Source organism: Mirounga leonina, unplaced genomic scaffold, assembly GCF_011800145.1.
Source record: "Mirounga leonina isolate KUSES-001 unplaced genomic scaffold, KU_Mleo_1.0 Mir_114, whole genome shotgun sequence".
Taxonomy (NCBI): Eukaryota; Metazoa; Chordata; class Mammalia; order Carnivora; family Phocidae; genus Mirounga; species Mirounga leonina.
This window is the reverse complement of record NW_023270265.1, coordinates 47,101,151-47,121,980: the sequence shown is the minus strand read 5'-3', so window position 1 is coordinate 47,121,980 and position 20,830 is coordinate 47,101,151. Positions and strand designations below refer to the sequence as shown.

The following is a 20,830-nucleotide window of genomic DNA, read 5'->3' as shown; positions in this document are numbered from 1 at the left end:
GCCCGCTGTGGCCGGGACACTCGGGGGGACAGCCCGCTCGGGCTCCTGAGGCTGCCTTTGTAGGAGCCGTGGTGACTGTAATCAGCGAGGTCATGTCCGTGTCTCGTTGCACGCTCCTGGAAGTTCGTAAATCCTGGCGCGTGTGCGCAGCCCTCCCGCACGGGGTGCCGCCCTCAGGTATCTTTGGAAACAAGGGCTTGTGGATTTGTGGCCTTTCTCCCGCTCCAGTTTTTAAAAGTACTTCTTCTTACCACCTTCAAGTAGCAGTGGACACTGGCTATCAAGATTCCGGCAGTCTTCCAAGCCTTTTCGGTGTTCTTCATCGGCTACATAAGCCGTCCCTGTTGGCTTGGGCAGTCTGCAGGCTCTCTTGAATTTGTCACCTCCTCTGTGAAGCCTCCTAAATGGCCGAGTTGTCTGTTCCCCGTTGAATTAGTTTAGCTATGAAGCATTATCTCAAAGTAAGACTGTACCCACCAGTATGAACGTGTTAGTGTATTTCTCTTTAAGCTTTGTTTAAATACAAGAAGTAACTTTACACACCCTGCTCAATTTCACTTCCGCAATAACTTTTCCTTCCCTCCCTCCTTTCCAAAAGGGACCTCTTCCTGTTATACAGTCAACCCTTGAACAACATGAGGGTTAGGGGTGCCAACCCCTCTGTGCGGTCAGAAATCACGTAGAACTTTGGACTCCCCCAAAACTTAACTCCCAGTAACCAATGATTGACTAGAAGCCCTTAATCACAATCTATAAACAGTCGAATGACACGTTTTGTGTGTTATTTGTATTATAGGCCATATTCTCAAAGTAAAGCAAGCTAGAAAAAAAGAAATAAAATCATCAGAGAAAATACGTTTACAGGACTGTACTCCATCAGAAAAAAAATCCACATATAAGTGGACCCGCACACTTCACATTCGTGTCATCTGAGGGTCAGATGTACATTAATTTCCTTATGTTTTTGGAAATGCATCGTTTACATGTATATGTATCTGTAAACATTCAAGTGTCTGTTGTGCAAAGCACTGGAAACAAAGAAAAAGGAAGCTTGTGACCTACTAGGACGAGCAGTGCTAGACTAAGGAGATAGATTACATTATGCAGGTAGTTAAATATTTGATTTTCGACTGTGTTCCACACCTGGAGAAATCTAGAGATGAATGCGATCAAGACATTTAACACTGAAGAGACTTGGAGATGGTCAGGGTATGGAACAGCCTGGCAGCTGGAGCAGGAAGGTGATCTCAATGAGATGGGTTTTGAAGGGTGAACAGGAGTTTGCTAGGCAAGCTCTTGCCTCCTGAAAATTTCAGGATGGTTCCTAGATAGAGTAAATGCTTAGTTACTAAACATGAAACGTAATTGTGTCGTTAGATGCTCAGCACTGCTGAGAGGCTATGCCTGCTCTTCCGTCCCCAGCACTTAATAAAGTAAGGCTGACGTGTCTCCGTCCCCTCCCTCCCACCCCTCCTTAAGTTGGAAAGTTGGGGGCATAAGGTGGTGTGGGAGTGGAATTACTTTTTGACCTTTGGTATGATAACCCTGACTATAGAGGTCCCCCTTCTTCTAAGTAGTTCTTCAGAACCATGCCTGCCCTTGACTTGGATCTCGCTGTGGTGTGGGAGCTGGCTGATGTCGGAGCACCCGGATGCACTGCTTCATTACACTGAATAGAAAACACAAATATGGCTTTCTTTTCAATGGGCAGTGCATGGACCTGGGAGGTCCAGGGGTTCCTTTCTCCGACTTGCTGTGTAATTGGGCAGGTTATGCCACAGGATTGGATCCCAAGAGATGACCCCATTGTTTTAAAGGAGGAGAAAGTGGGGCACCTGGGTGTTTCAGTTGGTTGAGTGTTGTCAGACTCTTGCTCTCGGCTCAGGTCTTAATCTCAGGGTCGTGAATTCAGGCCCCTCGTTTGGACTCCACACTGGGAGTGGAGCCTACTTTAAAAAAAAATTAAAGGAGGGAAAAGTATATTAGGAAACTCTAGCTCCCTAAGATTCGAATGGTTTGAAAAGTAGAGCGAAGCTAGGAAGCTGGTTTCCGTAATTTCATACCCTTTTAAAAATATTAACCAACCATCCGAATCCTGATTGATTCTAAGATGGGCCTGGGAATGGTCAGGGCTGGCTGCAGCAGTTCATTTCCGGGACGCGCATACCTCTGCTTTCTCACGGGCCTTGAGAAATACTACCTTGAAACATGGACAGTGTGGTTGCATGAAAACTGCAGTGGGTGCAATCCTGTCTGTTCGTCATGGGAAAGTCCCCGAAAAGGCACTCGGACACGCTCGCCTGCGTGCTTGCCTGTCCTGCCTGCCCCAGGGCTACCTTCCCCGCCTGCCCCTCCGACGACTCTGTGAATAGGAAGTGGTTCAAGTAGGTGATGACACCAAAGTAGATTTCCTCTTCACCCCTTGTATAGTAAAGTAAATGTGAGTGCTGTGTAATGCATCACCTCATTTCATATTGCACTTGCCGAGAAAGTGCCATTTTATTGAACATTAGGATTGAATTCTTAACTGAGTAATCAATTTCCGTAGTAAGTTAAAATGCCTTCTATTAATGGACAACTGCAACCGTTAATCAGAGTTGCAGCGGATTAACAGTTGTCAGCATTTATGCTGACAGCACTTGCAAACCGTGGGCTTATGAATTGCACTTTATACTTCCATATTTCTCCAACAGTTGGTAATACTTTTTGCTTGAAGGTATTGATTGTGTTGTCCCTTTGCTCGCTACTCGGAGATGTGTAAAGAGATGTAAATGACATTTTCACGGTGATGACACAGTATCACCTTCTGGTCTTGCACACTTGGCTTTGTGTCAAAAGAGATGGAAAGGGTTCATTTGTTCTGGTGCTCTACTGTTTAATTTGATCTGGTGTGTGACTGAAGCAAGACAAATAGTATTTTTAATGAAACCATTTAATAACCTCTGGTAGCTTAGAATCGAAGGCATTGGAAAAATGCAATTAAGGAATGGCTAGATGTAAACAACAGAGAAAAAAAAAAACACTGCTTCAGCTCCTCTGACCCAATTCATTGTACTTTCAGACTCTCATCGCCTTAAATGGTTTTGAACCAATGAAGCTGGATTCCCTTAAAAAGACGGACAGCCCATCGTGTGAGCTATAGTTTCTGGACAGATTTATATTGGTGAGTTACTATAAAATATCTCCAGGTAAAAGCTCAGGTTTTTTAAAACACCTCTGGAATGCGTTTTCAATTAGTTGATGACTATGGATTGCCAGCAGGCTCTGGATGTTTCATTGGGATGTCTAGTAGCGGGATTCTATTGATTGTCTTTCAATTAATTGCATCTGGTATTTTCATTTATCAAAAGCAAAATACATGTAATTAACTCTGAAGCAATATAGTTCAGTGTAAAGTGATTGTTTCTGCTCTCACTGCTGCCACAGAGATAAGTCAACGGAAATTATACTACTAGGAGACTCAAGGCAGAATGGAAGTCGTGTTAGGACTTCTCGACGTATTAATTACAAAGAATAAAAATGAATTAGGGAAATAGTCTCATGCCACCCCAAAGACGCTCGAGTGAAAAGGTGGATGGATGTCTTTAGAAAGACAGCAGCTTGCTGATGGAGGCACATCTCTAACGAGCTTAGATTTTTTAGAGCTACCAACCTCTAGGATGTCTTGAGCATGAAATGATTTCTTTTCTGGTGGAGTTGACTGGGGATGTGGGTGTGCGCGGAGGAGAGCATTCAATTTTGCCTGCACTCCTTCAGAGTGTGGCTGAGAAAATCCTCGATCGATGTAGTTCAATCCTTTACCCAGAGCAAGGTTTGGAGGTCCAGAGTCTAGTCGCAACACGCCGCTTGCCATTCTTCACAAAACCTGCATCCTAACTCAAAGTCTCAAAATGGCAACTTCTCAGAAGTGATTGATGTTTAACCTGCTGGAAAAAAATGTTTTCTCCTTGAGCTAACAGCGTCATTTAAAAGCAAGACAAAGAGTGTGAGAGCAAATTTTTTCGGTTTCCTTTCTGTCAAACCCCTGGGAGTGTTGCCCGAAGTGTTGGATAGCATCTAGCCTCTGGTTCGGAGAGTGGGCAGGTGCACCCGCTCGGAGCTGGGCTCCATTAGAGACCTGCAGTGCAGTATTCCTCTGTGAGCACCAGTGGGCGGGAGGCTGAGCACAACCACGGCCTGAACCTAGCTAGCAGAGAGGTTTGTGGCCCAGGGAAGTGTCTCACTGTGTGTCCCCCTCCCTCCCCATAGGGTAGGGTCAGTTGGAGATCCTGACCGAAAACTACCTGGGACCTGGGCCTCTTCCAGGCATTTGGAGGTCTTCTTACATGTGAATTCAGTAGTTGGGCTACGACGGTCCCCAAGATCCCCTGCCTGTTTTAAGATTAAATTTGGTGTGGTAGTCCAGAAGCCTCTCCCGGGATGACCCGAGAGGGCTTGCCTGACCAAAGGCCACAGCAGAGTGTGTAGTTGAGAGGATTACTTACCAGAGGACACTCCATGTTCTTGGAACAATTCTAAGAATCTGAGCACTGGGGAGGGCGAGAGGCTAGGAATATTGACCATTCTTTAGGGGAAAGGGGTGTATTTATTCGTAAGTCATGATGGCCAATCTCAGTCATAGACCTTCAGTTCTGCCTTTCAAAGCCAACATTAATTCTTGTCTTTCACCCATTCTTCTAAAAGGAACTTTTCTTGAAGACTCTGTGCTGGAGTCTAATCCAGGATTCTTAGGCAGAGAGATGATGTTACAGAATCTCTGTGGGCCTGGGGTTGGTAGGGTGTTGGTTTCAGCATTGGGTGCTGGGGCCAAAGATGGTTCCAGGGGCTCGTGGCAATGGTGATGGAAGTCCAGTGGACTCCCTCCCACAGGCGTCCAGTTCCGTGTCCAGACGCTCGTGGTGCCTCGTGTCAAGTCCTTCACTGAAAGGTACTTGAGGCTCACCTGCTGGCCAGGGGAACAGCTCCGTTGGATACCCAAAACTGGAAAGTAACACTTGGTACGTTTTATAGACACCACAGGGTTGGAAGACTATTTCCTCTAAGATAGGAATGTGGGAATTCATAGTAAAAGATGAAATGGGCTTTTTTTTTTTAAAATATATATCAAAAATGGTTGAGTAACAGCATTTTCATTTGACTCAACCTGATAATTGAACCACCGCAGGCTCCTGTTTATTGGTGGTTTTGATCTCAGTGAGAAGAGCATTCACGTTGCATAAAGTGCATCTGAATCAGAATGAGGTTGCAGCATGGCTCCTGATAACCGATTTTTCCTGAGAACCCAGCGTGCTCAGACATTGGCCTGATACGCTCGTTCCCACTTCTGTGTTTGGGGCATAATTTGAGGGAACAGTTTTTGATAGCACCTGGGAGGTGCTCAAGGCGTCTGGGACCACGCTGGGGTCGATCATAGTTGGAGCGTGGCCATTGTGCTGGGGGGATGCACGTCTACAACCAAACCCTGTTGGCCCCGTGCCGCACCCCCCCCACCCCGCCCCGTGCCCAGCATCCTGCTGGGAGTTTACCTTTGCCCTCACCACCCTCACAAGTACAGGGGGATGGAGTTTCCCCGCACGTCCCTAGAGGCATGTGTTGGCTCTTGGAGCTCTTGTCTGTGGCTCGTCACTGTGCCCAGTAGGTTGTACCCCGTTTTTGTCAGCCGCCCAGTCAGCCCCACCTGTGGTCCATATACAGCAGCATAAGGGGTATCTGGCATCCCAGCCTGAGGAAGGACCACGTGTTGATTTCAACCCAGTAACTCACCTGCTGAGGTCTCTGGTCTAGACAAATCGTGTTTAATGCGGGCAGAGGAGAAGGAAGTAGATGTTTTGCACACAACTCACGAAAAGCCACAGCCTCAGAATGGCAAACCTCTGAGGCTCCAGAACTGTTGATACGGCCTTTCTGACCTTCGTATTTTTGAGGACGTCCTCATTTAAGAGCGTTGTGTGCCTGGTATTCTAGACTTCATTATTTTGGTTTATAGCCTTTTAAAAATAAATTTCACATGAAACATTTCAGTTTTCTTCCTGCCGAGAGGCTCGTTTTGTCATCATGAATGAATCATGACATACGAAGTTTACATCTTGGCGTTTTTTTGTAGTTTTGCTCTTCGTTCTGTATGTTGTTACTTGTTAAAATGAAAACCCCAAATGCCCTCTGGTTTGCTGATTTCTCTTGGAACCAGAACTCATTCTCCATCAGTTCAGATGGGTTGTTGTTCTGGAACTGTTTGGTTACTGAGCATTAACACTTGCAGGAGCCCCCAGTTACCTTGTGATCGCAGCAGAAGTGGTAGGGAGGAAGAGGTGCTTTCTTGTTAAATGTCTACGAATACGTGGAAATGCAAATCAGAGCTCTCAGCCTTTATTCCGTAAAATGATGGCAGGGGAGCGGTGGCTGTCGTTTGGCAAGGACGTGGCAGCGAATCCAGCTGCTTGCACCCAGAGAAGTTTGCGCACCGTGTTATTCTGACAGATCGTAATAATGATGTGCAAGCTCAGTCTGCTTCACAAGCCCCCCAGGAATAGTGGCAAGCCGGGGACCCCAGGGCACCGATGGGGCTGTGCCTGGTGGGTGGGGAGAGCCTCACCCGGGCCTGCCATGGGCACCAGGCTGAGCCGGCCATCTGCAGTGTGGCTTGAGTGGGCCAGCAGGGTTCCATGAAGCCCTCTGCCTGGTCGTTGGGGCCTCTGCCCTGTTTCTGCCAAGACTGATTTCTTTCCCAAAAAACAGAAGGGAAGTATTCTAGAAACCAATAGCTTACACCGTGGGGTGGGTGTGTTGGTCCTGGCACCGTGGCCTCCAGGGTCCTCCTGTGCTCTTGGCCTGCACGAGGGACGTGGGACCTGCTCCAGTTTTTCGGCGAGGCAAGACTGCCAACATCAGAAACAGCAAACCAGAGGGCCTTCTATCTGTAGGGGAACTCTCTGGATGAGAAACAGCTAGGAGGCTGAGATGGGGGGTGGAGGATGCTGGTGGGGCTTCAGTCGGCTCTGCGGAGAGGGGAGGAGGGCCCCAGTTGGGCTCTGGGTGCTTGGGTCTTGTTAGGATTTTATTTCCTGAGCCGCGGATCCAAGCTCACATGGGAGCTGTTCTCTGGGAGGTGTTGATTCAGCCCGTGTTACCTTCCTCCCGAGAATCTCAAAATCCTACCGCGGCTTCTGCGTAGAAGCGCAGAGATCATCCAGCCAAGCCCCCTTGTTTCTGTTTCTCAAGAGTTCCTCCTTGTCCACACCACACGGGTCCAGCCTCCCGACTCGTCCTGTTGGGTTTGTTTTCTGCTGTTGATCCTCTTGCCCACCTCCCACTCCTCAAGACTGCTGGTTCTAATCACAGCCGTTACCCAGCCAAGGAGACGCAGAACCAGAGGGTCTTAATTTTCACTCTGTCATCCGTGTGTCCAGAATAAGCAAGCCTGTCGGTTCTTCCTGGGGTTCCTGGCCACGGTGGGTCTCTGCCGAATTGCACTGCAGTTGGAGGGCCCGGCGGGGGAGAGATGGCTCCCTGCATCCCTCTGCCCTACTGGGACAGGAGTTGCGACACTGTCATGCTGGGAAACGGGGATGTGTGGCCCACCTCCCTTTCCGAGAAAAGCGAGGATCTCTTTGCTGGCACGCCGGACCTGTGAGAGAATAGAGCTAGAGACACTGACCGTGTCGCCCAAACTCTGGCTCCCCCTGCGGAAACACTACAACACGGTGACTGGCCATGCCAGCATCATCACAGGACCCCTCTGGACTGAGTGGCGACTCCTGGGGGCCACGGCTCTGTGGTATGCTCTTGTTCTCAAGTGTGCAGTGAGGGCGCCTGGGTGGCTCAGTTGGTTAAGCGACTGCCTTCAGCTCAGGTCATGATCCTGGAGTCCCGGGATCGAGTCCCGCATCGGGCTCCCTGCTCGGCGGGGAGTCTGCTTCTCCCTCTGACCCTCCCCCTCTCATGCTCTCTCTCTCTCTCTCTCATTCTTGCTCTCAAATAAATAAATAAAATCTTAAAAAAAAAACCAGTGTGCAGTGAGTCTGTCCCTCCCCTCATGCTTGGTGCATGTGAAGTGGGGGCTGACCTCGGGCGGCTACTCACCCCCGAGGGTGTGGCCATGGAGCCCAGAGAAAGCGCCTGGGAGGCCGGCCGTGATGGATGCCCAAACAAGCCCCAGACAGAGGCTCTCCTACCCCTGGTCCCCCCAGTGGACTGGGGAACAGCAGCCCACGTTCTGGGACAGCCAGAGGCAATTGTCAGTGGACAGATTCTTGTCCTTTCCCCGAGGCTTGAGGCATGGGTGTTAGCGGGCAAAGGGAGGTGCGGAGGGAGGTGATGGCCTGCAGGGTTAGGACTCTGCTGGTGGAAGGAAATGATACTTTGTTTACAGTAAATTGCATAATAAGGATTATGTATGTTGATGTGTGAGTGGGTGAGGAAGTGAACTTTCTCATAGGAAAACATTGGGATCTCTAATCAGGCGTTCCGAGGGTGATTAACAGGAGAGGAAAAGGTGGTTTTTCTCCTGCATTTTTGCACAGGGCTTGTGTGTTGCTACTGTTACTGTGCCTTCTAGGATGCGTTAGACCAGTAACTTTTGAACCTGGTCTGGGTTGTCAGTAATTCCTGTTGTGCCCCCATCGAGGTTTACATGGAGGGACACACGCCGCCTACCCAGGTTCAATTTGTTCAGAACACATTTGCTCGATTGATCCATCCATCGATCGATTGATTCCTTTAATTTTGGCAAACTCGGCCACTCCCACCTGGCCCCATGCTGTTAAAAATAGTCTTCTTGGTTAACCGAGTGCATTTGCAATTCATTCTTTCCACGTAGCAATTAAGATAATTTCCCCTAGACTTGTACCGGCTAAGGTTAAGTAGGAGGTTTTAAAAGAAGATGCAGTATAATTCCTTGGTTTTTGCGTGGGGGCACGTGAGTACTACCTGAGGATATGCGCCACGAGTGGACTCCTGTGCAGGGGGTGAAAGCGCTTCCTGGACTTTATCCTCAGAAGCAGCCGACCAGTGACATTTATACATATTTCATTATGTGGGTTCTTTAGGCACGGGGAGCCAACAAATCAATTTCTCAGCAGTGCACTGTTGAAAAGAACCGGCACCAGCCTGTGGGGTAATTTGGAGATGGCTGTTAAAATTAATTACATATGGCAAAAAGATAGAACATTGGGAGGAAAAAGTTAGCGTGCGGGGGTAAAAACACGCACCGTGCGTGAGGAGCAGTTCTGAGCATCTGAGCCCGGTGCTTGATTTCCATTTCTTCGTAAATGCACACTGAGAACAGTGGCTCCCACAGAGGACCCCAATCCCCCAATCCTGATCTTTCTCCAGGCAGACAGGATCGGGTGTCCCCGCGCCAGCTCCTAATGGGATCTGTTTGGGGTGGGCCTTGATTTGGCGGACTGTGTGGTGCCGCCTTTTCATAGGGGAGATTTGCAGAAAACGAGTCTTGGTGGTAAAGCGATCTGGTTCCTGTGCCTGTAACCCAACCCCTTTTCTGTGGTCGCCTTCCCTCTTCCGGTTCAGCTATACATTGTTTAACTCAAAGGAAACCTTGGTTGGCCTGGACAGGGTGTAACCTGCAACTCCTTGAAAAATTCAGCTGGAGCAGGGCTATCAGTTTCCATCGGGCGCGGGGTGAGGCCGTTCAGATGGCTGGCTGGTGCTTTTGCTCCCTCTTCCCAGGGCAGCTTGGGACGAGGGCGTGGCGGGTCAGGTTCACTGGCATGCCCCTCGGGTTCCGCCAGTTGGGGCAGCCTCTGCGGACTGAAAACTCATGGCTGCTACCACATTTCGGGAACTCAGGACCAGGAGGTCTAGACTCCGTCAAGCTGCCCTTGGCCTCTTGGCCTCCTCTGCATCTCTTAATATGATCATCTACTGGGACTGGCTTTGCTGGGTCCTCACATGGCTTCCCTGAGTACAGAAGGTAGCCTGGGATGGGCTGTGCGCCCTTTTAGTCCTTGTTAGCTCAGATTCTCCCTGGGAGTTTAGTCCCTGATGATGCCACACCTTCAGATTCTATCAGGTGAAATTGGATAATAAAGGTTAAGGAGCAGTGCTCTAATTACATGGAACCTTCCAGAGTGATAACCGCAAGCTTCCTGAGGTAGAAGCCATGCCCATGGCTCCCATCATCTTCATTTTTCTGTACATGGTCCACATATTCTAGATTCCACAGGAGTGTTTCTTGAATGAGTGGATCCCAGGCTGTGGGGGGGCCGGGGAGGGGTGGAATGGCTGGGCCCATGCGGGAGAGCCCGTCCCAGCATCTGTCTGGAAGGCAGGGTGGGTTCTGCATTAGCTTGGGAGTGCTTTGTGCAGGCAGAAGGCAAACCAGCATGACACACTACCTGCCTAGGGGGAGGTATATATGTTCCGGAGCTTTCGGAGGCGGGGTGGGGAGTTTGAACTCAGTGTGGCTCGTGGTAGCCTCGTGGACATGGGGGCTTCCTGGATCCAGCTGCCATGACCACATCTGAGCAGGGACTGTGAGGACCGCAAGAAGGCCCAACTGGCTCCCAGAGCCTCGTGGCCCCAGGCCCCTTAGGACTGGAGGACAGATGGCCTGCGTATCAAATTCCTTCATGGGCCCAGCGTGGTGGCCGCCTGCTTTGCCTGCCTTTGGAGATTTGGAAGCCGGCATTTCCTGCATGTGGAACTGACAAGCCCTGGCCCCACATTGTTGAAAACCTTAACTTTGAGAGTCCTGGCTTTTCATAATTCCGTCGAAACTCCCTGCTACTTCCTAATTACAGCAGAAGATGACCTCTAAACCGCGAGGTAGGGTTGCAACTTCCTCTAGGAAGGAGGATTCATATTGATTTGTACTCTGATCTCCCACGGGCTTAAGTGGCAGCACCGCAGAGGCCTGTTTAAGTCCGGAAAGCCTTCTTCCTGTGTGTTTAAACAGAGCAGATTGATGCAGCGTTCGCCTTGGCTGGGAAGCAACCCAGCTCTTTAGCATGGAATTGCATCCTAGCAGCCGCTCCCTCCAGCAGCCCCATGGCTTTGGCACATCTTCCGCATGTTTGCACGGGAAAGGTAAAGAAAGAGTCCAGTTGCAGAGGCAAAGACTTGGCCAAGGCCCTGGTGATGGGTGGGGGGAAGAGTCCTGAGGGTGGGGCCAGGAAATGGCTGCAGGGCAACCTGGGCTACCTCTGATGGTGTTGACCTTGGGCAGGTAGGAGCTTCCTGTGCTTAGTGCCTCAGGCTCCCCCTCTGTCGAATGGGGGTGAATGCTTACTCTCAGAGTTGGGGTGTCCAGTGAAACTCATTGAGGAGGGCTTAGCCAGGTACCTGGCCCATGGTAGGGGCTTCTGAGGGATGACTGCTGCTATCCTCTCCATCATTAGCAGCTTCAGTAAAGAGCTAGCCATGCCATCGGCTTGGGGGGCAGCCCTGGTGACCTGCCCATGGCCAGAGAGAGCACACCTGCGGTCAAGGTTACGTGAACGTTTAGATGAAACGTGGCTAGAACGCTAGACTTCTTGCTCACGACAGTTCTGTCGTGGTTTCCTCCTGGGACTTTGGAAGTGAGGCATACCTCCCCCTGCACCCCCCCACCCCTCCGTCAACCTCGCGGTGACCTTTCTTCATCAAGGAACAAAGGGTGTGGGGTTCCCTGAAGTCTTTCTCATATATGCACATTGGATTTGAGTTCTTATTTTTGTGAGTGTGAGCCGATCTGAGCCAAGTAAGGGAGGGGAGGTGTTGGAGTCAAGGTTGGAGTCAAGCACCAAAGTGTTGGTGCCCTGATGTGATCAGCAACCTGGAGACCCATTTAGCAATGTGGTCTTTCACTGGGAGCGGGTCGTCCCTCTTCTCTCAGTGGCCCGAGTCTCTGCGATTTGCCTGCATGACCGAACATGAAGTGTGAGGCCAGCAGTGGTGGGTCAGCCGTGGAGAGGGCCAGCACCCAGAACTGTTCGGAGAGAGGCCTGTGAGCGGGGCCACTTCGCACAAAAGGCTGTTTAATCGATTCAGGTCACCAGGTTTGGACTCCTGCGTTTTATGGCAAAGTCTGAAAATGCAGATTTGTAGCATCCAATGTTAATGAATTCAGACTGTTTGAATTTCACACTGAATAATGGCTGGAATTATCAGAGCCAGGGGCTTATGAGATCCTTGGATTGTTGTAATCTTTTCTCAAGATTCAATTGATAGCATGATGTAATACCACATTACTTTTATTAACAGTCCTGGTCATAAAAGAAACACACCTATTAGGATAGGAGAGTTGAGTAAAAATAGTGGTAATAACAAGACAATTTGGAATATGTAATATATTCAGTAAATTTCAAAATGCTGCATCTCATTTGAAATGCAGTGTTGTGCCCGTAGATATTGAATGCAATACCTCTGTACCCTAGGGCTTCCTCTTTTCTACATTAAAACTATTCTATTTAAATGCAGATTTTGATTTGCAATCTAGGAAGAAAATTCAGGAAGTATGGGAAGAAGGACAACTCTGCATCTATTACCAATTTTGGTTCCATGTTATTCTTGCTCTTACTCTGCCTGTGCATTTCTCCCTCCCCCACTCCTCCCCCCAGAAGGTAGTTCCTGAAGGCAGGAGTAAGGAAGAGGCACAAAGTTTCAGAGGATGACCATGTTGTTACACTTTGGTCTGTCTGAGAATTCTCACCTAAGGCCTCCCTGGCCAAGTTGAAGAAACACAAAGGCCCCCAGATTTCTTTACAGGGTCAGGAGCCTGGGAAGTTCTCCCTCTAAACTGAGCTAATTACCACAGAAGGGGAGGAACACCTGTCCTAGGAGTCTGTTAATACTTAGCCACGTTGGTAGCATTGAAGCTGTTTTCATTTCAGAATCTATTGCTGCTATTTGTGTGTGTATTTGTGTGTGTGTGTGTGTGTGTGCGCGCGCGCACATGTGCATTTATTTCTGTTGCTTTTCCACATAGATTCCGAGTACCTTCCCTGGAAAACCCGCAAGACAGCCGGATGCAAATGTCGGGAAGATGTTAGGGCTGCCTTTCTCATCACAGAAGTGACTTGTTTGATGTCGAGCTTCGGTTACCAAAGAAATGGATTTATAGCTTTTGACATCCTACTCTTAGAATTAATTAGGTGGCTAATCATTATAAATACCATTTACTTTTCCTGTTGTCTGCATTTAATAGAGCATCTTCTGCTATATGCACTTGTCAGTTTCAAACTGAGTGTTGTGTTTGGGCTTTTATGATCTGCCAAGGGAAAATGAAAGTAAATTCTTTATAATATGCTAATTGATCTATTTGGGAATTTTTAGATATAGACAACATCTGTGCTTGCCAGTAACACAGTTAATAGCTTCTGTTCCTCAACATAGGAGAAGGGTTTCACGGTCTGTGTGTGACCTTGCTGAGACATACTGTGTCTTCCCCAGGGCCTTGGCAGTGTGGAATTGGGGGGGGGGTGCTTTTCCAGGTTCCTTGGAACTAGGCCTGAGCCCCTGTAGAATCCTGTTTTGAGGGTGCCTCTGGCCAGAGTGTGCTGGGATTGGTTCTGGGAAGAATCTAGGATGGCTGGCCCCAGTCTTAGGCCCCCGTAACCCACGTCCAGCCTAGACCAGACTGGCTGGAGTGATGGGTTCAGAGCAAGTTACCTTGGGCCCTGGAAGTCCTCAGAACCCTCTGCCCTCCTAGGTGATGCTGCCTTCCCTGGTTTTGCTTCCCCTCCGGTTTTGGTAACTCAAGAGCCCCCCCCCCTTTTTTTTTAAATAAAAACTTGTTGGTAGTTTGGGGATCCAGGAAGTCCCAGCTTTCCCAAATGGAGAGTGAGAAGCTGCACCTTTCCGTGCCGCCCGGAGGAGGAGGAGGAGGAGGAGATGCTTCTGGTTGAGTTGGGGGAGGCAGGTTTCTTCAGTGAGCCCGAGTGTCGGGGCTTGGGGCTTATGTCGGCGTTTTCCCTTGCTATGGAAAGCAGAGTTGAAAGTGACCTTATTTGGAGCCTCAGGGAGGCCCAGCAGTAATGACAAGTGAGAAGGAAGCCTGATGTGCTGAGTGTTCTGTGCATGCCCATCACTCCCAAGCGCATGGCCTTATCTGGTCCCGTGTATGTGGCTGGTCCTGTGAGGGTTGCAGGGGGAGCTATCCTTTAATGGATAATGGAGGTTAATTGACTTCTCTTGGGACTTGGAGGAGCAGATGTGGGATTTGAACCCAGGTCCGGGATTGATCTGCACACCTAGCATGTTCCGCAACCCTCCCCCACTCCCGACAGCTCAGACATTGGGTATAAAAAGGTTTAATATTGGGTGTTCCTGATTAGCTGTTGATTTGATAGCTGTTCTATAAGCTCTATATACCCCCAGGTTTGTGTACAAACAAACCATCTCTAAGACGGGCCTCCCACTGGGCTAAGTGCTCACAGTCAGGTGACCTTGTTGAGTTTCGGCGGGGGGGGGTTCGGTGCTCCTTAAGCCCACCTGCAGGGTTGGCTCCAGACAAGGACAAGTCCGTTGCACATGGCAGTAGCTAGGCCTCCAGGCTGGACCGGCGCCGGCAGGGCGGCTCAGACCTCAGAGTCTGTCTGTGTCTGTTCAGCAGAAGCAGACCCCCAGCTGTCTCACCGCCAGTGGGAAGATGCAGCTGGGGTGTGGGTCACGTCCGGGGAGAACCTGAACGGGGGGTCTTCCAGCCCCACTCACTCCCCGGCTTTCCTACGAGCTGTTAAACACAAAGATTCCAACTGAATGATGTGTTAAGGGCCACCCCTACCCAGGCACTCGGCTCAGTGCTGTGTATTCTCCTGCCACGGCTAATTCTCAGCCACCAATGATGGCATCTGGAAACGTCCTTCCAGCGTAGGTAAGGATCAACCTTGGCTTTTGGGGTGATCTGCCCAAGCTTCGCTGGCCGGTTCCCAGGGCTGAACACCTCCTGCTTCCGGTCAGTCCAGTGACGATGGCTGAGACCTCTTCTGTCTCTGGCTGAACTTGAACACTCGGGGGCACATATGTCTGCACACGGGCACACGTGGGGTGTGGACCCCACTTGTGGCACGTCGGCCCCAGGGGTGCCTGCAGCTGGACTGAGTGAGGGATTCCTCATCTGGGCGCTCGCCCTCGCTGCCTCTTCGGGATCGGCTTTGACAAGTGCAGCCTCGTTTTAGCCCCCGTGGTCGGGAGCCGAGGTCTTGGACAAACAGCCATCCGTCTTCACCACTGGCTGAAATGTTTATAGAAGTGGAGCTGGGGGATAATCACACGGCACTGCTGCCTTCTCCTTTCCCCCAGGTTGATGAGTGGGGGGCATTTTAATTTGAGACTAGTAAATTTTGTAATTGGATTTAAAAGAGGAAAACGGGTAGCCCTGGTTTACACGTTACCTTTACCACGGGGGCAATGGGGGACGCTCTCATCAAGTATGGATCAGATTATTTTATTATGCCAACATTAATATTGGGAGCACACACATAATCTAGAGTCAGCAGGTTCACCCACTACTATCTCATTAAATTTTCAGGCAAAAGCTGCAAAAATTAATTGGAGGCGTGTAATAGTTTAGAATGTGAGCCGGCTTATGGTAATATAAATTATATGAAGAGAAGACAGTTTTATATACTGAGAGAGAGAAAACTGGTTTACTTTAATGAGAAGAGGCAGAAATGTAGAGCTATTTTTTCATTACAGATGCACTCTAAAGTGTTTGGACTTAGTTGATGAATAGAGTTAATTCGCTGCTGTAGTTCCTATAATTCATGTTGCACAGTTTAATGACTTCTAGATAAAAACAGGATTGAAATGTTAATTTCTCTGAAGAAATTGGGGCAGTCTTGTATATCAGGCTTTACCCCCTATTAAACCACTGGTTAATTTCACCAAACAAGTCTCTTGGAGATACTTCATGCTACATAGACTTTTGTATTTCTTACCTGGGTTAGCTTCCTTTCTTTTTTTTAAACCTTAATGTATATGATTGTCTCAGATGAGAGGATTTGTCAGGCAGAACTCTGATAACTTGACTGAGAAGAGGTGTCTCTCCACATCGAGCTCTGTAAACAGCCATATGCCTTAATCTAATGGCTTAATCTGGTGGCTAATAACTTTTTTTCTTGGCTGTTTGGCTTGTGGGTTTGGGCGTGTGGCTCTGTTGTCCCTGCTTTTGAGTTGGGAAGTAAGCAGTATTGATCAGTCACTGTTGGATTCCTGAGGCTTCAGTCTTCAATCACACAGGAAATTTTATCATCATTACTATATTTTATTTTGCATTTGTGTTTGCTTTTCCACTTTTCATAATTCTGGGCTTTTTTTTTACCCCCTCATAGAGCAGATTCAAGTCTGAGTTCAGTGTCTGTTCTTCCTCTTTAACCTACTCTCAGAAAAGAAAAAAAAATGAGCAGGAAATATGAACTGTAGTGATGAAAAGTTAATTAGTAGTGGTGCTGTGTAATTAAGGAATATTCAAGTGTTCTTACTTATTCCCGGATTTGTTGTTGTGATAACCGTAGTGTGGGGTTTTTGTTTTTACAATGGGAACAAAGAACAAAGTCACAAGTATTTACAAGGGGGAGGAAAGAAGTGACCCCCCACCTCCTTTCTCTATTCTGGTTCACCTCTGGGCATGCTGTTCAAAGGGCTTCCAGGAAAAGACTCCATGAGGACCTGACAAGTCTGACTTTTAATTTCCAGGGGGATGCAAGGACCCCTGCTCCCCCCACCTGGTTAGTGACCGTTGGGCCCAGACAAGACTATGTCCTGAGAGTTGGGACATGGGACTGGTGGATGCTGGTTACCGGTTTTAGGGTCTTAACCATTGAACTTGGCTTTCTGGGACCTTCCATCCCTCTCTTTGCCTTTGTCCGTTAGGGACCTTCTTACACGGAGTGATTTGGTACTTACTCTGAAATCTGTTCGTAGGTGTGTGGCTGGTACAGAGCAGTGGTGATACAGTTGGGAAATGTAACCTGCGCAGAGACCCCCACCCCCACCCCCCAAACGCCCACCCAGGCTGCTCACCTCAGGTCGCCATGTGATCGCCTGGAGCCTCAGCATCTGTGTCAGCTGCCCCGGGCTGTGGGCCGGACTGGGTCTGATGGTCTCCTGGCCCCGAACACCGTGGTTACCGAGCTCCTCCTGGGGGGAGCGGGGGTGCCTCACCCTCGTTCATCTACTCTGCTCACTTGATGCACTTAGTTGACTCCATTGTTTTGCCTCCAGCTGTCCCTTTCACAGCCGTGAAGCCTCTTATGTCCCACGGTGGTGACGGATTACCGTGTGTGTGCTTGACCCCAGCTTATTTCTTAGTTTTCTTACTCCTTTGAATTTCAGATGTTTTAATTTAAGATTCCCTTAAGGGGCTGTGTCAGCCTGGCACCGTTGATATTTTAGATCATTTCCTTGTTGTGAGGCTGTCCTGTGCTTTGTGGGATCTTTCTCAGCACCCCTGGCCTCTGTCCACCCGCCCTCCCTGCCCCCATGTGACCACCAAAAATGTGTCCCGACGTCACGAAATGTGCCTGGGGTGGAAAGTGCCCCCCCCGGTTGAGATCACTGCTTTAAGGGGCGGATGTTTACTCCATGCGTGGTGTTGTCGCGTTGTGCTTGGTGTTGTCGCGTTGTGCTTGAGCCGCGGGGACTGAGCCTGGAGCGGCATTGAACTCCCCCTACCGCCCTGCCCAGGGCGGGTTCTGCAGCCTTCCCGCACACAGCGTGCCCTCCACACCTGTGCCCGCACGTCGGAGAGGTGGGCTCCTGCCTCACCCTCGGCTCCATTAGACTCACACGGGTGTTCATGACTGTGCATCCGACAGACGGATTTATCGGTCACCTTGTCACGGCGGCATGTTGCGATAGCTTCGATGCTCGTATCCCACTGAGGCTGGGCCGCCCGAAATCGGGACAAAGCGGCCCTGGCAGCCTGCGCTGCACCGACCAAGTCGTATCAGCGCGAGCATAACTTACCGCCTGCTTTTCCCTGTTTCTTTAACTTTTAATTGAAACCATTTAGTTACCACCCCTGCTGCTAGGAATCTGGGGACAATTAGGAGAGTCCCATCTCTCCTTTGAACCGCATTATATTGCCTTTTTTCTCACTATCTCAAGAAGACAGCGGATTTTAACAGCACTGTCCCTGCTTCCCACTGGATGGCTGCTCTCTCACTTGAATGACTTACGGCAACTCTTTAATTCAATTATTTTCTCCAGTGCAGGCTTCGAGATGATTTAGTTGAATCAGAGGGCCCGGACTTTCCGACGCAAAGCTGTGCCTCCACGCCGGCTGTCGGCGGATTGTCAAGTTTTCACGGAGAGTGAGGGGTGCATCCCCTGCCGCTGCCCCCCTCCCCACCCGCCACCCCAAGCTTCCTGGCGCAAGCCCCTGCTCACCATCTCAAAACGTAGATTGGAAATGGCAGATGCCATGGGCTTTGCCAGTCTTTCCCCCAGGCAAGGAATTATCTGTCTGGTGCTATTAGGTCACTGAATTCCTACCCAGCTGTGGCTGAGAGAAGGGAGGGGGGCGGGGCGGCCTGGGTGCCGGTCGGGAAGGCCATTTATAAATCTATAAATGTGCTAAACAATCCACTCTCCTGCTTTGCTATTTGACTTTGAATTAAACAAAGTGTCATGAGTGGGAGGTGTATCTCACAATGATTTTAACCAATTTGCTTTCTAATGTGGAAAATCTGCCTAAAATAGGACCTGCTGAAGTGGTTGATGGGCCCTCGGAGGGGGTGTGGTGGGCGGGGTGAGGAGGGGCGGTTGGGGCGTGCGCTTCTCTGGTGAGCATGGGTGATACCGAGCATGCCTTCTGTTTTCCTTGTGGGCCCCAGGGTTCCTGTGGGTGCGCCCTCCCCACCCCCCGATTACAGGACAGGTGCAGCGAAGGACCCGTCTTTCGAAACAATGGGGTGTTTTGAACCCAATTAGAAGGGCACAGGTGCTTGCTGAGAAGGCAGGCCAGGGGATGGCTCTGGTCCTAGCAGGCCGTCTACCTGCGGGGTTGGGCTGAGAGAAGGACAGGAGCAGAGACACTGAGATGCGCAGGCCCGGGAGTGCCGGGGTCCCCTACCCTGGGTGCCGTTCCTAGACCGCCCAGTGGTCGGGCCGGGCCGGGCTGGGCTGCACACGGCCTTTCACCTGCCACCTGTCTCTCCGGAAGGTGCGCTGTGATCTGGTGCTGCCACCAATGCCCCTGGCCTGAGCATCTCACCAAGGGCCACTCTCAAGTAAAGGTGGGGGTGTTTTAGGTGCCCTGGCTCGTAAACGCAGGCCACCGCTTGCATCCGGCGCTGGTAGGACGAGCAGCAGTCTGTCCCACTGTGCGCTCATCCAGAGGCTGGGCACCTGCCGCTGGAGTGGTCACCACCTCTGCTCCACTCCAGGGCCGTCCGGGGGCCTGGCTCTACCCTAGAGCCAAACCCAGGAGCCGGCCCCTCTGCCGTGTGTGCACGCGCATTGGTGTGTCCATGGGAGGGAGGCTAAGATAGTGTCAGAGGTTGTCAGAATCTCCAGACATGGAAACCAGTGTCGCCCCTTCCAAAATAGCACACGTGCCCTTTGACCTAGTGATCTCCCTTCCCCACCTGGTGCCAAAAAAAGCTTTACTCCCTCAAGATGTCTTATCGTGGTGTTATTTAATGGCCTAAAAGATGCCTCAAGCATCCAACAGTGGGGAAAATAGCTAATTCTTTTAAAAACGATGCCTTCACAGTTTGAAATAACATAAATAGAAGGCTTGTCTCAGAGTGGAAAGATTTAATATTGAATGTACATTTACAAATTAAAACCATAGAAAATACTCATGGGAAACCTGATGAATATTTCATAGTGGTTATCTTTAATTGGTAGAATTTGGGTGATTTTTTTTTTTTTTCTTTTCCCCATTCCCCATCCCAGTGTTCTGTAATGAGTATATGTTGATTTTTTTTTTTTTTAAATAGGGAAAAAAGTGGTGATCACCTGTTTCCAGAAGGATCATATGCTTGGGGAGGAAGGGGCAGCGCAATGCAAGATTTATAAAGGCAGAGCTGACTATCCTATCTCCCTGATTCTCAAGATGCCGTCTGTGTTCTTTCTCCTTGTATTTCTTAGAATGTGGAAGCGTGTATGAACATACAGAGGGTTTGTGTTGGCTTACCAAAAAAGAATCCTGCCATGCTTGTAGCCCCATTTGATACGACGGATCTCGATCCAGTATTGCCCTTTGTCTTAGGGAATATGTGCAGATGCAGGATTTTGTCGGCGGGGTCTGCATACCTGCTAGGTTTTAGGTTCTTGTAGGTTGGCCCCAGCCCCACCCCTGCAGGACAGTGTATGCGAGCATCCATCCACCTGACATTCGGTAGCTGTGTGGCCTTGGGGAAATGGCTGATCTTCTCTGCGCCTGTTTTCTCCTTAAACACAGGGACAGCACTCCTATTTTGTAGGCTTCTTAAGGACGAAGTGAGTTAATGCTTGTAAATTGGGTAAACCAGCACCTGGAGACCCAGTTTCCCATGTATGTTGGTTTCATCTGTTGTTACTCACATCCTCCTGGTTTTTGTCACCTCCAGTATCCGTCTCCGTCCGCTCCGTGTTTGTAATCACATATGCGGATTATGATGCATTATGCGTATCATTCAGTTCATATTACATATTCTTTGCATTTAGCTGCCCTAATACATCATCCAGTACTCTCCAGTACATGCCTTTGACAAATTTCTGTTTTTAAGGGAAAATTGTGTTCTGTTTGTGCCCACCCCTTCCCCCTCCCCCTGCCCACACCGGCAGATGTTGTCTGTCTGTAACAGGCATGGTTTGGGTCGGATCTTCAAGGCCTGTTGCACTGGAGCTGCCCCCTGGGACCAGTTCATTGACGAGGCTGCCGTGTGCCCGGGTGTCCCACCAG

The 20,830-nt window shown here is 49.7% G+C and overlaps 1 protein-coding gene across 9 annotated transcripts in view; it reads left to right on the top strand.

Annotated features, from left to right (window-relative positions):
* The window catches only part of CTBP2 (C-terminal binding protein 2), a 157,883-nt gene that overhangs the window by 46,589 nt on the left and 90,464 nt on the right, over positions 1 to 20,830 (top strand). For 8 of the 9 annotated variants that reach the window (XM_034985886.1, XM_034985850.1, XM_034985840.1 and 5 more), the window contains one exon: positions 3,062 to 3,163. The exons of the other annotated variant lie outside the window; for it this stretch is intronic. The gene's annotated coding sequence lies outside the window, so the exon portion shown is untranslated. The remainder of the gene's footprint in view (positions 1 to 3,061; positions 3,164 to 20,830) is intronic. 9 annotated transcript variants of the gene reach the window in all.